The following is a 19109-nucleotide window of genomic DNA, read 5'->3' as shown; positions in this document are numbered from 1 at the left end:
GATGACGCCATTTGCACACAGAGCTTTCACTCGCGATCGCTTTGAAACGGGCGCATCACGGTTGGCTCGCCAACAGGACAGATGCTGCTGACATAAGTGTCAAACTTGCAAGTCACGGAGGAAGGAAAAGAAAAAAAGACATAAGAGGGAGCATGGCGTCAGGCAGCTAGCCTCGACAAACTAACCTCCTCTGACGCCGCCCCTCTCTCCCTTCGGGGGCCATATGCGCATTGGCTCTTGGCAAAGAGGCCCTCAAGGGTGCTGGACCTCTCAAGGCATTGTTTGGTTCGCGGTACGTTTTAGTAACGCTCTCGTCACACTCTCACAGACTCTCCGGGCGCCCGGCGGCTAGATATTACCGTTTGCCTACCACGTGACAAAGGCCTACGTTTCACGTGTTTGTCCTTTATATTTTTTATGTCTAGGCTTCAAAATTGTCACGGGATGCACCCTTATAGTCTTTTTTCTTCCTCAATGTTTTAAGTGCACAAATAAAAAGCAGTTCCACCTTTCTTTCTTTTTTTTTTTGGGGGGGGGGGAGGGGTTCGTTGACTTAAATCCTCGATAGCGTTACTTCAGCATTACGGTCTCTTATGCTCTTCTTGCGCTTCTCGCGAACTGCATAGTGTGGGATTCGAATGTTGCAACCATGAAATCGTGGATGTTAGCGTAAGAGGGTCTAATAGTCTGCTGCCTAGCTCCTGCAATCCTTGTTCCATGCGGCGCCTGCGAAGTAATAGGATATTCCAGATTAGCTGACGTGGTCCCAAGCAGAAATGGCGAACACCCACTCACATCGCCCCACACAAATCCCCTGCGAAAGCAGAGCGACGGATGGTCGCCGCCATAGATTAATGGAGAGAGCATCGCACGGGACGTCCCGTGTCTGCGGGTTCTGTTCCACCGATGAAACGCTGTCTGTCATTACACTTTCACTTTATTTAAACCCAGGAAGAGAGGGATAGAAGAGAAAGCATGGTGTTAACGTCTCAGTAAAAAAGAAATAAAAAGAGCCGTAGTTTATTTATGCTTTCCTTCGCTCGATTTGCTGCTGCGTTCTTGGGCAGATTCGCATCCCACGAATCTTATGTAATCTATGCATATTCTTTCATTAGTGAACCGGGAAGCAGCACGTCCATTTTTCTTGCCCGCGCAAGGCGCTTTCGCCTCTAAGTTACCCTCACTGAGCTATTTATCGCTAGAATACACTTAGCTAAAGTGGCATTGCACTTTCAGGTTTCAGCACGGTGTAATGTGTTCTCGCACAGCTACAAACCTCCTGAAGGGAACAGCAGAGCGTGAATATTGTCTGAAAGATGTTGGCGCTACACTTGCATTAGGTGCAGTCATTACAGCCATGCCAAGGCCAAAATTTAAAGCCAGCAAGGTTTAGAAACCTCTCCGTCATCCTTTCTGCTTTATTTCATTTTCCCGCACCGTAGACAAAGCAAGATCTTTATGTTCTTACCTGTCGGTGCAAGCGAAATGGAGAAATCGCGAGTGCGAACCACTTGCTTTCAATGAGTAGACCTCATTCTAACGCTAAATCTGCTTTAGTTTGTGAAAAAAAAAAAAAAAAAAACGACGCCAGAAAAAGCGCCTTCATGCACTGTGCGAAGGAGAGCAAGTTCCTCAGATTCATGCCTGCATAAAGCGCGCACACATAGCATGTGTATTCCGCAATTCGTACCACTAGCGATGTGCGAACTGAGGGTTGCTTCGTGTCATCAGCGCGTTGGAAGCAAGCAGGGCGAGAGATGTACTATAGGAGACGCCCGCCATAGTCAATGGCGTAGCTCGAATATTTATTTGCCCGCTAGCGTGAACACGGCCAAGCCCACCACGAAGAACATTGGAGTGAATGACATCACGCGCAATTACCCTCGCGACTATCGCGGGGAATTCTCCGTACAGCGCATGAAGCAGGGGCCGTGGGGAAGTCATCCGATCGAATCGAATGAGCGGCTAGGATAGCGCCCGCCGAGAAATAATAGCAACCAAGCAGAGGCGCGACGCGCAAGCCCCCCTCCCCCTCTCCCCTCCTTATACTGTATAGGCTAGCCGCTGCTACGTGCACGCTGAGGGTCAGCTGCGCAGGCTCTACCTATAGCTGCTGCTGCAGCAGCAAAAATCTAGTGCGTGGTCCAGTGAGGACACGAGGCCCAATGCGCACGAAACACGAGCAGGGTCAGCCCCAAAAGCGGGTGCTTTCTTTATGCATGTCGCAGGAGCGATGCTGTGCATTCTAAAGCGCTGGTCGAGTTTGCCGCGTTCACGCGAACCCGATAAAAGACCATCACTTCGCCGTCGTTCGCATGCAGTCCAGGCGGCGCTTTGGGCACGATGTTTGAAACATGAGCGCGTGTCTGCTGTTTTCAACGAGCGCGCCTCAGGGGCGAGTGGCGGAGGCACGGACAAAGAGTCAGTGCCACACGTCCCTCTCTGTTCAGCAATGCAATAAGGCGACCGTTTACGTCACTTCGCCAACGGCGACTTTTCCCATATTGATCTACATCCCGCGTAGAGGGTCAGGCTATCGCGATTCCCCTTCCTATGGCACATTATCCCCGACGAGCATACTGTCCTATTCCATGCAGCCGCGCGGTTATCGATACGGCGTAGGTATCCGCATTTGCAGCTGAGCGAGCACGACGTTCATTAAATGAAAAAGTATCACACAGATGGACGCTGCAGGCGAGGCGGCGTCAACCGTTGTCGCTGGCGATTACCCGAAGAGCAATGCCTCTCCGTGATGACCGTGTGACGCGGGATGCGTGAGAAGGCACTCGGACCTCCTTCGCTCCTCGGTACGTGCGCTAAACGGACGTGGCTCCCGCGTGGCTGCATCGGCGGTGGAGCTGCCACAACGCAAAGCGATCGCTGATCGTGGAATCAGCCTCGCCAGAAATGGATACAGGCGTGTATCGGGCGCTGCGGCAGATCGGATTCGCTGGCTGGGACGTCATGCCGGAGGTGCCGTCTTCATTGCGCCTGTCACTGGGCGGCGAGGAGACCGGTAGCGAAGTAATTGCTCGATGCGGGCCCGCGCACACTTTTCGCCCTCCTCTCGCGGCGCCTTCTTGGTTGCCACAGAGGCGTCGGCAGATGCCGGCCGATAGATGTTGCGGTTCGCGTTAGATACTCGACACGATAACGAGAGCTCCGCGAGAGTTCAGCCGGCATGCAAAACACTCGTTTGCCGCTGAGCGAGCGAAGGAAGCCACCGCACTTATATGCGCTCTTGACGATTTTACGCCTTCGAATTTATCGGCCTGTAAAACACAACTTTTTTGCACGCAAGCACATAATTCTTTCCAAGAGCAGTTTTTTTTCTTCTTTTCTTGGTGCATCATACTGAAGGCCCTAAGCGTATATGAAGCCCGACTGTATGGCAATGGATGACACTGCGCGTCTATTGCTGCCTGCAAGCTGCACCTTCATCAGATAGAAAGGGAGCCTCTGAGGGTTGTCCAGAAGTTTCATGTTGTTCTTAAGGTATCACTGGAGTGTTTTAGAAGTCTTTCTACGCCATATATATATATATATATATATATATATATATATATATATATATATATATATATATATATATATATATATATATATATATATATATGTGTGTGTGTGTGTGTGTGTGTGTGTGTGTGTGTGTGTGTGTGTGTGTGTGTGTGTGTTGCCACACACACGACATGCCCATATGCGAATGTTATGTTTTCTTTCATGATTTCACACAGATGGCGGCTCGGTTGGTGTGCACAGCCTGTTGTGATCGAGCAAAAGGGTAGTGCGAGGCAACATGAACGAAAGAAGGAAAGCGACCGCCACTTTTCGCTAGAAGCCTGCGGCTGCTTCCCTCGTTTGGGTGCCTCATTGTTTACGCATAGCACAATCCGACTTAGGGACCCCGAAATATTCAGTGAATGGGCACACTCCTCCCTGGACACATTTTGCCGCGCCCCGACACTCCACAGGTGTGGTAGGCGAGAACGGACGTACGTAACAGGTCATTTGTATTCCATACACATCGGCATCCATGGTTCCCTGCTGTGCGGGTGACTTCAACGCCTTGATACCAGGATACGTGTGTGGACGTAGTGCGGGCTTCGAGTGACCTGCGCTCTACCTTGCTATCTGGGGCACACCGCGCAGTTGTGAAAAGTGTATTGCCAGAGGGGGCGTGGACACGGTGGTGTGTTTTCGTATCACTTCGTAAACGGATGTTAGACGGTGTCCGTATTTGCACCGTGTGCATTCGATAAGACGTCAGCAGACTCTCTCAGTCTTTGTTACTATTATAGGGCTTATTTAGCTCGGAAAGTAACATCACGTTTCGGAACAGTGGAGGCAAAACATCCAGCAAAATCAGCACAACAACGTACAGTTTCAGAATAACTTGGGGCGGACTTAATGGTTACAGTGAATACATAGACGTGCGGTTGAAAAAGTTGCGGGAACAGTTGACACTTTGTGTCTATAGGCACACCGCATTGTACGATGGCGGTTGAATTATAGAAGCAGCATATCCGTATCGAGGAAGAATATAAGAAATTCGGGCGCCAGGATAGGAAGCTCTCCGAGCTGATCTTAGATCCAAATAATACGTGGTCCGCCGTGGTGGCGTTGCGGCTTTGGTGTTGCGCTGCCAAGCCCGAGGGCGCGGGATCGAATCCCGGCCGCGGCGGCCGCACTTCGATGGGGGCGAAATGCAAGAACGCCCATGTACTGTGAATTGGGTACACGTTAAAGAACACAAGATGGTAAAAATTATTCCGGAGTCCTCCACTACGGCGTGCCTCATAATCATATTGTGGTATGGGCACGTAATACCCCAGAATATATTTTTTTACTAATACATGGTGTAAGTCATAGCTAAATAAGGCCGATAAACCATAACAAGATTGAAATTATGTCTTTTGCTAACCGAACCATTCGAATCCCCACCTTGTACCATTTAAGCAGTAATACTGTACAACTCGAATCCTCGAGAAGTACCCACATTTTGTAGCATGACTTAACGTAGAATCATCATGATTACGCCCAGCCACACAACTTCTAAATCGCTCCCTTCGCATCATTTAGATTGCTTCCATTAATTCGCTTGCACTGCACTAATCCGCCCAAATCTCGACTACGTTCCAGCCGTGTGGAAGCCGGGTCAAACATACATCGTCAGTGACACTGAATCTGTGCAAAGCCGCACAGTTCGCCTCAAAATTTCCGATTATTCCGAATACACTAGTGCTCAACCTATAAAAGCATGCGTCGATTTACAATACCTGTCTATTACCCGGGAAACCGCTCGTAATTGCCACTTTCATAAACTTTACTATCATGCGTCTCTTCATGAATATTTCTTTCAGTCACCGCCAGCCGTCTTTTCACGCTGGAATCATCGTTTTAAAGTGGGGCGCATATAATCTCACACAACACGTTATGCACGCTCATTCCCACACTCTTATTGAGTAGAACAGCTTGCCATCTCATGTTGCCACTGAAGTTGATCCAACATCATTTCATAATTTGCTGAGCACCGATAATCAAATGCCTTTTGTATTGTTATTGCCTTTTTGCTATTATCGCTTGCGGAAGTATTATTAAATATCCCGTGTTGTATGTTTGCACTTGCGTTCTAGTTGGTATTTGTTAACGTATTTTGATTATACAGTATGTTGCGTTTGTGTTTCTAAATATGTTTATTACTTCGTAGGCGTATTTTCAAAATCCTGCATGGATCCCCCCCCCCCCCCCCCCCTACACACACACCCACACACACACTTTATCTAACACATCTAATACGAGTAGAATAATACTGAGACTCGGTTTTGAAGTAATGAATAACTGAAGTTTGTGACAAAGGCGAATAGAAATGGCAAGCGGTAATAGCGCAAAGGACATTCCGTGAAAGGACGTTCAATCGCTTAGCCCTGCCACTGCCAACTTGACAATGCAATATAGTTAAACGAAGAAGAAGAAAAATGGCTGCTGCCCCTATTTTGCTGGTTAATATGATTAATAAATCGGGCCTCTCGGTTGCCTTTCTTCTCGTTCATTACATATTGTTGGCACTCGGGGTAGCTTTTGGGCCAGTGATCCTTCAGCCAAAGAGTACGTCCGGGAGTAAGAGCGAGGGAAAAAGGGCTTATTTTACATATTTACAATGGCTCGAGATATGGAAGCCCACTCCATGGGGGAGCACGTTGAAAGTCTCAGCTCACTACATGTCTGAGCGCATATCAGAACACGTCAGGACACACCACTGCACCCAAGGTGTCGTCTTCCTATAGTTGACCCGACTAGGGAATCTGATGACCTTAGTGCGGCCAATCAGAGGGGTCATATTGTTCACAGAACTCCGCCTCTAATGTTGCACCCTCGCCATCGCATTTACCGCAATTGCGTGGCCATCTGGGAAACCGACATCGTCGCCGTTCCACGGTATAGTAATTTCACGAAGTTGGTGGTTGTGGTCGCTTCTAAGTGAACTTCTTTGTCATCGCGTCTCAGCCGGTGTCGGGCCGCGTCGCCAGGTAGGCGGCCGCTGATGAAGGGGTGGCATCGGGAGAAGCAACCAAAGGGTGCGCACAGCCGATTTGAGACGCTTGTTTGCCCGTCGGCGTCGGGCCCTGTCGCCGTCTAGGCGACGCTGATGAAAGGACTGCCTCGATGGAAACAACCAAAGAATGCGCCCTGCCGATTCAGGACGCAACAATAGCGAGGGCTCGAATCCGAAACATTGATGCCTTCAGGAAGCACATGTGGGTTTATTCATCAGTTGCCTTTACCCCAAAATACCACGTACTCGTGACGCCTGTGGCAGAAAGGATGTTCCACATCCGCCGCCTAGGTTTGTGAGTGGTGGCGCTGGCTAACAGTCCCAGAGTTCTAGTTCGAAAAACATACCCCAATACCCCAGAAAGTGGATGAGAAAACGGCGCCGCGGTAGCTCAATGGTAAGAGCATCGCACGCGTAATGCGAAGACGAGGGATCGTTCTCCACCTGCGGCCAGTTGTTTTTTCTTCCATTTTTATTTCCATTAATTTATAATTGCTTTAATTCACTTAGTAAGCGCACGTAATTTCCTCTATGTTGTCCTTGATATCATTGTAAGGTGGCTTCTTATGATATATATATATATATATATATATATATATATATATATATATATATATATATATATATATAAGAAACTGCCACCGTAACTGCTTCGAAGCGCGCGCCTGCGCCGGAATGACTATATATATATATATATATATATATATATATTGTGAGCACAATACAATATTCGCATCTCATCTTCCTCATCTGTACATATCATTATCACAGGCACCACGAGCAGCGACTTCTTTGTCGTCGTGGCGCGGAATCTTTGAGAAAGAAGGAGTTCCTCAGAAGTGGCTGCTCAGAAAAGGGACCGCTGCTCAGCTCGTCACCGCGCTGGGCACCAGCCGGAACAAACGGCGTCCACGAGCATCAAATCACCGTTCCGACCGACCAGACGCTGCAGCCGCGACGCTCTCCAGCCTCTGGACGATTACGGCGCGTTCCTGAAAGAGCTCAGGCGGTTCTACCACGCCAGCCGCATGCACCACCACGTCGTCATCAAGGCGTCGGTAGCGGATGCCACAAGGAACCGCCACCGCAACTGCTTCGAAACGCGCACCTGCTCAGCTCGTCACCGCGCATGGCACCAGCCGGAACAAACGGCATCCACGAGCACCAAATCACCGTTCCGACCGACCAGACGCTGCAGCCGTGACGCTCTCCCGCCTCTGGACGATTATGGCGCGTTCCTGAAAGAAAACAGGCGGTTCTACGACGCCAGACGCATGCACCACCAAGTCGTCATCAAAGCGTCGATAGCGGATGCCACAATGAACCGCCACCGCAACTGCTTCGAAGCGCGCGCCTGCGCAGGATGGCCGGAATGGGTGTCGATCGTGACGGTCGAACCCGCTGCCTTGACGACCGACCTGAACAGAACGCCGGCCATCGGAAGACGTCGGGTCACCACGAAGGACGAACGACGAGCCGCCGACGGTTACGCCGCCGTAGCCCAAGCAAAGGAGGTCCAGAATCGCAAGAGGAGATGGGCGGCAGCGGGCGACTCGTCCGCGGACGATATCGCCAGCAATGAAGAGACGCGCAAGCCCAATACCGCGCGCTTGAAGGTTGGGGTTTCCAGGTCCTCTGGAGCGCTGGATTGCGAGATGCGCGGCAAACCACAGATACACGCCGCAACGGCTTGGAAGTACCAGAAGGCTGACTTCGAAAATGCCACCTATGCACGACGAGGCGCCATCGTGAAAGAAGAGTGGGTGGTTAACGCGATGAAGGTGCCCAGCAAAACGAATGCCCTGGCACTCGCGAAGGTGACCTCGAGAGTGACTGTTCGGGAGCGTCACCAGAGGTGCTTGGAACCAAGACCCGGCAGGAACCGGCCACAATGTCGTTCGACCGCGACGAAGACCCGTCCGAAAACGGCCCCGGCTAACGACACCCTTGGCAAGCTTGTACGTGGAAAGCGCTGCACGTAAGCGATTGCCTTACTGCCAGCCGCAGGCTTCTGTTCCCCGTCACGGTCTTCCACCGTCCAAGTCGCCAACACGTACGACGAGTCAGAACGTGGTGTACTGTGACGAGTTCTTGAAAGGGCGATTAATTTTGGCTTCCTTTTTTATGCTGCCGCGTGCCTTTCGCCTCTTCACCGGTGCTTTATAAACAATCTCAGAAAGGTGGTCCGAGGCGAGGCCTATAGGATGGCAGGTGCAGCTTGCGAAAATCTGACAGTGAAGATCTCAACCGCAAGAAATCCGCAACGATCCTCAAGCTGACTTAACGCCCACTTGTATTTTTTGTTATGGTGCATGATGATGATACGTACAGATGAGGAAGATTAGATGCGAATATTGTGCTCAAGATATAATATATATTAAGTGGTTCCTACAGATTACGAGTCCTGTTCTCTACAATGCCGTACGAATTCAAATGCAAATAGTTCACGCCGCGTATCGATTACTGTTTTTGAGCAAGCGCCTTAGGACATTCAGAAGTGCATGCTTCGACGGCAAGTTGGTATGGCGTGACTGGGTGGTGCATGGATTGCGCTGCTAAGGTGGCACTGACGCCTAAACACGAACCGGACACGGACCTTGCGCAAATGGCCGTGTTCATTTCGTGTATAAATATCAGTTTTCCTGTGTGGTGCCACATAAGCAACGCAACCATGGATACACCGTACAGACAGCTCCGCAGCCTTCTGCACCGACGTTGGCTGCGCACATCCATTCAAGCACAGCCGATGTATACATATAGAGCACCTAAGATGCTGCGCATCGACGGCAGTCTCCTGTGTCACTCGGGCACATTTGGAAGGCCTTCCAGTCGACGGCCTTCGAAATGCCAAACTCTATCGACTCAAAGGAGTTATCGCGCTGCTACACGGCACTTTTGAAAGGCCGTTGAGTGGTTCAGGCGTTTCTCGCAAAATTGTGTGGCGCTGCGGATCTTTATTTTCGTTTTTGTGCCACCAAAAGGTAAACAACATTAAAACCCCTTAAAAGCACTATAATTTCTATAATGTTCGCGCTGAGGAGACTCAAATTACACCCAATAAAGTTCCGCGACTCGTATTCAGTTAACAAAGTGGCAACATTGGAACCTTGGAGCACGGGCGGGCGCACTTCGGTAATGACTGCACTCAAATCACACTTTGGGCGTCACCGGAGGTTATGTTCATAAATGTGTAGGCAAAAGAAAAAGAAAAAAAAGTTTGGCCATTATGGACGCCTTTTTTACTCTTTTAGTTTAGATCAGTTATTACAGTTAGCATGAATTAAGTCGTAGGCTCTGTTTGAGCGGTGAATTAAATTTATGCGTAAGTGTCAAATGACGACGAACGCGGGAGCAGTGGCACGAGCGCGTGCCGAGCGCGAGCACAGAGCCGCTTGCTTACCGTGACTACGACAAGAGACGCCGACAGCCCGGGCGCATAAGGTGCTTCGCACCTAACATGTCTCCGAAAAATTCTCCTTCGTCGTTAAGAGTGAGCTCGTGCAGATCATTGGGACTGCGAACAAGCGGTGACGTTCTGTGTCAGTGGAAAGGAAGAGCTGGACGCAGAAATCGTTTACAATCGCCTCCGATCGTCGCTTCCCCCCCACCCCCTCCCTTTTTTTTTGCTTTGTTTCTTTGAGCCAAACGTTACTGAATACTCAGAAACGCCCAGCAAGCAAGCCCGGAGCGCCATGAAATTCCTGATTAGCATGCAGATCAGCAGAGGCGCCGACCACCGCTGCGCGGCAGGGCGCAACACCGCGCCTCCGCACTCGTGCTCGGGAAGAGGAGAGGTGGCCGACGAGATCAGATTCTCCGGTTCGCCGAGTTTGCTTACTGCGCAGCGCCGGCACACGAAGGAACCGCCGCTAACGGCGACAAAGGCGCCGATCCCACGCTTGCGGCGGCCCGCGCGTGGCGTAGGGAAGACTATGGGGGAGACGAAATTGGGCGCCGAGGTCTCAAGTATCCGCGACGAGCAAGGGGCGCAGTTCCTACGCTCCGCGCATGATCAGAACAGCGGCGAAACTTCTCTTCCCTAGGGTTTTCTCTAGGGAGAGCGCGGTGTGCTTAAGCGCTCCCCATTCTGCGCGCCGTCGTCCTTCTATGCTCCAGCCACCCTTAGTGTGCGATACAGCTATACATGCGCGGTATTTTGGAGGAGATTATCGTTTGCCGAGCATATAGACTCTGTTGACTCGGGACGCGTTGTTTGTTTCGTGGCCCGCATACGTTTACGGGCCTCAAAGACATACACTGCAAGCTGCGCGAGCGAGACTTTTCGAGTACTTTGGTTTCGTTTCGTTTCCTTGCGCGCTACGTGCGAGTTTGCAAACTTCGGCTCCCATGGGCGTTCAGATATTCACTTCAAGGTGTTAACTGATTTCACGCCATTGCCGATAGCGCGCTCACCGCCTCTAACACTTTATTTCCTCCGGCGTTGACGAATCTCCCGTCTTATATGTAAAACAGTGCCATGTGCGTCGGGATCATCGTACCGGCTCTGCCAGCTGGCGGTCTGCGTTTAAAGCAGCGGCGCCTTCGCCACATCTTTCTTCCTTTTACGTAGTTGTGACGGCATCCGCGTTGCCGTTACAGGTGCATCTGGCAGGCACGGCTGTCTACTGTGCTGTCAACTGTAGCTTTTTTGTATCGAGGCAGCTCGATTTGAAAGATTGGCTCAGCTATAGAGGAGGACGGCTCGCTAACGCCCCGGCTAGCGGCAAGCACGAAATCTGCGAAATCAGGTTCCCTATTACAAATTCGTAGGCTAGGGGGGATCACTAGCAAAGGTAGACCGCGCCCAATGACAATTTGTTCTGACAAGGGAAACGCAAGCAAGGCAGATGACGATTTACACCAAAATTTGACGATTTCCAGAAAAGGTTTACACCCAAAGGGTGTAAACTTTTTTTAGAGTGTAGTATAGCTCTACGCGGAGCCGGCTAACCGAAAGCTATAAACTCTACTTGGAACGAATGTGGCATGGAGAGGTGGAATAAAGCGATCAGGGGAATTCGGCACCAAATGTAGAATTCGGTGCCTTGTGAAATTGGCGCCAAATGCACTTCTTGCCAAAGTAGAATAGCCCTTTGAGACTTCGAAAATCTAGAGATCAAAATATTTTGGCTAATTCTGTACTGCAAAATAATACGAAGAAAAAAAAACAAGAAAAAATAAATAAAAAACGTATTTATGGATAAATCTGCTCGCAAAATGTTGCCGACAACTTTTTGTAACCTAAAAGAAAAATGAATCAAAGAGGGCTTATGAAAAGCAAACCTTAGGTGATACGGAAAGCCTTCTATAATACGAGACATTTGTCGGAAGGAATACATCATTACATAACCCATTAAAGAGAAGGCTTCCAGCCAAGTAAAATCTCCCTAAATCAATTGCGCCATTGTTGAGGACTGAGAAGTGAAATTCCATGCTTCCGCAATTAACAAAACGCATTGACTGCATGCAACGCGAGAAAGTTCTCTGTTTAAGAATACGTCGCAAGTTACTTTTTCATTTCAACGGAAAAAGCAAGGACAAGTAGCGGTCTCTGAATGAAATTAGACGCTACTTTCATATTGATTCATTGTGTACGTGATTCCGCAACATCAAAGTCAACTATCGGTAAAAACATTCCTGTAGGATTTAAAATATAAATTAAAAGGAACACCACGCTTCAATGCGTAACTCGACATTCCTTATTTAAGTTCTGTGACTTGCTGAAAAAAGAAAGAAAACGGGCTCTTATTTGTGCTTCACGCGCCACTTTGTATGAACTAAATACGCCTGTGGTGAATTGACCACTTGTAGAGATGGCTTTAACAAGGCTGCACAAGCAACAATATTGTACCGAGACCACTTTTAATCATGCACTGGTCTTGGAAACACGACAGACTGGGCCATATAGAGCCGGAACGCAAGCAACATCATATGCCATTTCGACTGTTGTCATATAGACTTGCCCTGGAATTCCCAGTAATGTCGGGAAAAAAATACGGTGACATAACATCAAACAAAAACAAAAAGTTAAGAGTACCATTTTCGCCTTCTTACGTGTGTCTAAGGCAAGTCATTTGCACGGTTGCAGTGAAGCTAATCCTTCATGAATGCGATATGAGACACGTATGCGGAACAGCGTTCGTGTTCCACTTACCTGTACCTGTTATCCGAAACATTGTTTCACACATGTCTGCCAGGAACAATGCTTAAGCATGCGGGACATCGTCCCACGCAGATAAACATGGTTCCAAGTAAGATGTGTGCGAGACAATATTCAGTATAAGGATCACGTGTATGTGGAACATTTTTCCAGATAACAGTGGCTATTTCACAGGAGCACAGTTCCACATACATATTGTTATGTGTATTTAAAGAGTAAGACACCTCAATATATGGGAGCGCTGCTCCATACATTTTGTGAATTTTATGTGAACGCCGTTCCAATTGGGCCATTGATCAATATTTGCACAAATTTTCTACTTTTAACTGACCTAAGCGGAACGATATTTAGAGTTTACCTAGTGTAGCGAACAAGCTTGCCGGCGTTTATAGCCCTCATTTTATTATCAACAGTTTTACGGATAAGCGTGCTTGTGTTTCGCGTAAATACGCTGCCCTGGGCTAACAGAGATTAAACTATAGGTCGCTACATGTACGGGTACACTGAAGTAAGACACTCTTCATGAAACAATAAGCAACAAGTAACCGAAAATCTCACAAACACAAAATGCACATCCTCAACATTTAGCTGCATTCACGCACATTGTAAAACGTTTTCAAGGGCTGAAAACAAATAAAAGAAAGAAGAAAGTTCGCAAGTATAAATGTACTTGAAAATTTTCGTTTCCCGGTAGCTGCGGCAGGATATCGAAACCGTGAATTTGCACAAAACAGCAGGACACCATGGCGACTAATCCAAAACGAGGTGAATGCCGGAAAGCTGCCTCAAAAGAAAGTATAATGTTAAATGTAACCTATACGTATCCAGTAATCTCATATAAAAAAAAAATCTCATATAAAACACGTTTGGTATGGGATCTCATGTTGTCGTACGAGATTATTGGATATGTTGGTTGTGTGTCATATCGCGGTATCAGGTCCAATAATTGGACTGATAGCATCTACAAATAAATAATACAAGTGCATGAGGACATACATACGAGGAGCAGCAGTCCAGTGACGAAGCTTCTCTGGATGTCGAATCCGTTTTTTACTTAATAAAAAAATGTTCTGTTTCTCTCTAGTAAGATATTTCATTCCACCGAAACAACGTGAGAAACCGTAGAGTTTGCAAAATGTTTTTTTTTTTTCCTTACAAGATTGCGGAAGGAATGCAGACCGACAAATGCCATGGTCAAAGCTGGATGGTTGGTCGTTCCAGTCATAGGGATGAGGTGTTCTGCGTAGGGCCAGCATTGCTTACTTTTTGGCGTGCCTTTTTCTTCGTTCCTCCTGCTGTGCTTCATATGACATGCATAACAATATTTGTTCCTAGAGTCGTTACAAACGTCACAGACACTCCTACAGGTTGCGATGCGATTGCGTTGTGATACATGCCTCGACGTGCGTGACGTTCTCTGCCCGGGGATTAACTGCTGTGCGCGACGAAGACGCTTCTAATGTTTGTAAGAGCCCGCAGGACTCGATGAGACTTCTTAAATAGCTTTGAGTACGTGCGCGTATTTACGGAGTGTGTGTGTAGCACCATCTTTCACCGACCTCAAGCATCTCCTAACTGAAAAAAGTGAGAGCTATATATATATATATATATATATATATATATATATATATATATATATATATATATTGTGAGACGACGCCCGGGACGAAGGCAGAGCTCTTCTATTGTCACACAGCGCGAGACAGCCCACGAACACCAACCCGACAAAATGATGATGATTATGAGGATGGGTATATACACATGAAGACGATGATGAACTGCACAGTTAGCGCTCACAATATATATATATATATATATATATATATATATATATATATATATATATATATGTATATGTATATACATACTGTGTGGGTGTGGGCAGGACTAACCCCGTCAGCTTCCATTAAAGCCATCATCTTCAGCTCTGTCCTCATAGCGCTCAGTTCTTCCTGTTTTCGCACTTCAAGCAAGTTCTCCCGTAGCGACTGTCAATAGAACGCACTTTACGCTCTCTCTTTTTGACAATGAGAAGTTGCCATCTTTAGGTGATGCCGGCACCACTTTACTTTCGGCGCGCTCGTAAAAATACCCTTAAGGCTTTAGAAACCACGGTCAGAGAAAGAAGGAAGCAAACAGAAATGGCCCGTTTAGTGATTCGATGAGGGATTTTTTTTTTCGATGCAATCTGGCTACTTTCGGAAACGTGAACTTTTGTTTGCGCAAAGGAATTAATACGGACCTTACGCGGGATTGCGCGAGGAGGCTTCGCTTGGACGCAGGTCTCGGACGCCCACGCTAATACTGGACAGAGCTCAAGCTCTATTGAGCTAACGCTGTGTTTGGATCCAAGTGGGACGCACTTCTCAGTAATACCTCGAACCATGCGTGCCGGGAGGTTCGCACCGAGACGCTGCGCAAAGTGTTTCGTGCGTCATCGAGTTGAAACGAGAGGCGGGAGAAATCTAGGTCTCTTGGGGCTCAACTTGTGCTACTTTTTAAAGGGCTGCCTTTTCCGGAATGTCACGTAGACGGTGCTCTAGGCGGTAACAAAACGTCGTAGTGAAATGCTTGGTGTTCGTGTGCGTATGCTTTGTCTAGTGTATATATCGTACATTTGTCGCAATTGTGGCAGACTTATTTTGTATTCTGGTTAAGTATAGTGACGTCTGCCAGTTGCTATCGCAAGATAATCACGGAAATCTTAGTCGTATATTCTTATAGAGAATAAGAAGCCATTTCACTGTATGGTGTAAGGATGCAGGGACAATTGCTGAGAATATTGCAGGGAAGGCTCTAGATGTTCATTATTTCGATACAATGCGAAGGACGAGGACTAGAGGTGGCATAGAGGCGACACGATCACGCACTGACTAGCAACTGATAGTTTATTGGTTGGAACAGTCTTTTTAATGAAAACTGGATTTTCCCTCGCGCATGCTCATCGATGTGACATGTAATTACTTCTTAGTCTAATATATATATATATATATATATATATAAAGGTCGGTCCACCGACCGAAACTGTTGGGAAAATATTAAACCTAAGATAACCGCGAAGTTGTACTTCTGATTTCCCATATATATATATATATATATATATATATATATATATATTGATGGTCTGTACATGCAGCAAATAACTAGAACTACCCCACAGGCTACATAGATAGATGAAAAAAAGAAAGAAAGAAAGGCGGATTGCCCAGAGTAGCGCCTGGATCATTAACCAGTAGCGTCTGGCGAATGGGGAGACGGTGGGGGAAGGCGCGGTTGGGTGGGGGGGAATGAGGGTTGCGTGGTTGAATTGCAGGGAGTTCACCGTTTCCTCACGCCTTGTATCGCAGCGTCTTGCCAAAGTCTGTCCGTTATTGGTCATCCGGCATTGAAGCGAAGCCGATACAGCGCCACTACGCGGGTGCAATCGTTGACCTCTTGATTTCATGACCGTATAGCGTTGACACCCTGACCTCACGAGCGCCAGTATACTCTTGTAGAAGCCGCTGCTGCTAACGAGGCATCCGACGCACGTGGAGTGTTGAAGAGGCAGGCCCGTAGGCAAGGGGCCCCCGAAATTTCGATCTTTGCCGACGATCATTACTGAAAAATAGGTGCTTTCCTCAAATAGTCATGGCCTTCAGCAAGTGCCCCTCCCCCCCCCCCCCCCCCCTCCGCAAAAAAAAAAAAAAATTCCTGGTTACGGGCCTGCGAAGAGGTATATACGTTGACCACTAAGAAAAAAAGGGGCACAGTGTTGGGTTGCAAGTAATTTATCACTGCATTCAGTAGTGTGGTGATAGAGATTACGAACAAACGAACAGGCAACAGGCCAGCAAAACGCAGAAAAACTAAGAAATGGCGGCGGTCAAGTATTGCGCTGAAATGAGTAAAAAGACGACGTTGACAATGAACATTGGTATACGGATAGATAGGTGTTGGTGACAGAAAAAAAGAGGGATTTCGTGCACCTGTTTTCTAATGCAGGTAACGTTCGTGCATCGTTTTCTTGCTTTACGAAAACATTTGAATAAGCATGGCTAGAAGGTCAGTTATTCTTGGAATGTGCATCTGGCGCGCGTTATTTTAATTCGGAGTGTCGACATATTCGTTGAAGAACGACACACAGCTACCGAGTTTGTGCCAACGGAAGAATGCAACACGTGGCGTAGCCATCGCAGTCCTTCGGTTGCAGTCGTGGAGAGCCATTGTTATACTTCGCGTGCGCTTTGCAACGGCCGCCACGCTGCAAGATTTACGGCCACTCCGTCAGAGTAATAGGCTCAGAAAGAAGTTGCGTAAGCGGCGCAATTCTCGTTTTCGGTCTCGCAAAGCACGGTGCGCGCGGTTACGTAGCGTAACGCGCACATACGATATCGAACTGCGTGAGGCCATTCACCGCACGCTTTTGTTGACTAGCAACAGACTACGCAATTCGTGGGTAACGACGGGTGCGCCGTGGCCACTAGTGGTCGATGCTTCAGTTGCTCTTATTGGGAAGGTATTGCAGATATTTCGCCCAAAGCGCCAGCTAGCTAAATGGCTCAGTGCAGAGGCGTCACGGCATCTATATAGCCTTGTTTGAAGAGAACAGCAACTTCGCGAACTCCTCGAATACATACCTCTCAATATGGACGAGGCCGGCAAAGAAATAAAGAAAGAAACGAAGAAAGGAAAAAAAATTAAGCTAGGATTTATTTTCTTCATCGGGAACCACTATACTATCGCGCTTAGGATGAGCTACTAGTCGCGAGCGCAGGGCAAAGTGCTTTCGCAGGTTGGATAGTAGCGCCGATCGACGCTGTGCACCCGACTTAAGTAAGAACGTTCCGCTGTTTTTTTTGTTTTTTTTTTTCAAACGTCGCTCCTTCATGCCTTCTTTCGGGATCTCCACCAGTTTAGTGCGCGAAATCTTAATCTCACGAAAAGGATAAGGACAGACGGCGCATGACACATGGGCGAAGCAGGGAGAAACGGAAGGCACAATTTCTGAAATAATCGGCGTTAGGCAACATTTCGGATTTTCCAGCTCGTTTATTTAGGTTTTGAAGCCAGTATGTTGTTAAGTTGGCCGCACCGCCAGTTATTGTCAATGCGTGGTCTTTGTGCGTCATATACAGCCAAATTGACGGCAGTGACAGCTGCATGTGGAGGTATACACTGATGCCTGAGGGATGCTAACGATTGAATACGGGCGCAATTTGTATGGAACGTTCTTGAAAAACTAAACAAAACAACTATAGCGTCCTCCCGATGGCAAAAAAAAAGTAAAGGTAAGCAGCGAAGAAATTATTGAGCAGGTAAAAGGTAGAGACATACCATGTTTCTGGCATGTTCACTGGAAGAAAAAAAAAGAAAGAAAAAAAAAGTATTTGTGCTTTATTCGCAGGCATTGGTGATGGCAAATTAATGGTGAGAAGAGGAGTATATACCGGAATGTGGCCGCATTGCGGCTTTGTCGGGCCAAAGAGTTTGAAGATCTTTGCTTAATTTACAAATGCGTAGGATTAGTTATTTTGTGGAAAATAGCATTTCATTTACTTCGTTTCTTTCAATATTTTGGGCGCGTTAGGTACGCGATGTAATAATAAAACGAGGCAAAATTTATTTTGTATATTCGTGTTACACCCACCGTTGGCGTCACAATTGTTGCCCTTTAAAAGGCAACAATTGCGGGACTTTATCATCAGACAGAAGAAAGACATTTGTCTTCTGAATGTGGCACCAAAAAAGAAAAAAAAAAAAAAGGAAAAGAAAAAGAGAGAGAAAATAAGACGAAAAAAGTGAAAGACGGTTTTTTATACAGTAATTACCTGTGGATGCGTGCCCATCTCCATTAGAGGTTATAGATGGCTGTTAAAGCATGAAGTGGGTGTGATTCTGGGAGCTCCGCCAACGACTGACGCCGCTGCGGCGCTGCTATCAGTTTTCATTTCTCCGCTCGTCGTTCACTCTCATCGCTTCACGTGCGCTAAATTTCCGAGCCAAGTAGCCCGCGTGCCTTTATCGCTGGAATCAACCTCGACACCGGGGGATAAAAAAAAAGTTAAAAAAAGAAAAAAGAGAAAAGAAGAAAAGAAAAAGAAAACGCACACGGCTTCATTTCAGTCACTGTGGCGACAGCGCGAACAATCGCATCTATCGGGCGAAAGAGAGGAGGGCGGCAGGTCACCCTTTGCGACCCTTTCTTCCTCGTTTTCCGCCGCCCGGCGTCTACGTCGATAAAGTAATTTTAGCGGCGGCAAAGTGCCCCGGATGCCAGCAGCTGTGGAGTAGCACCGTATAGTAACAACTCAGCAATTCAGCGAAGAGAGCACAAAAACCCGGGGGGCAAGGGCGAGTGGGTGTGGTGTATTGCTGCGCACGCACCGCCTCCTTCCCTTCCGATGCACGACCGTG

Source organism: Dermacentor silvarum, chromosome 1 (assembly GCF_013339745.2).
Source record: "Dermacentor silvarum isolate Dsil-2018 chromosome 1, BIME_Dsil_1.4, whole genome shotgun sequence".
Classification (NCBI taxonomy): domain Eukaryota; kingdom Metazoa; phylum Arthropoda; class Arachnida; order Ixodida; family Ixodidae; genus Dermacentor; species Dermacentor silvarum.
The sequence above is the reverse complement of the archived record's forward strand: the minus strand, read 5'-3'. Positions refer to the sequence as shown.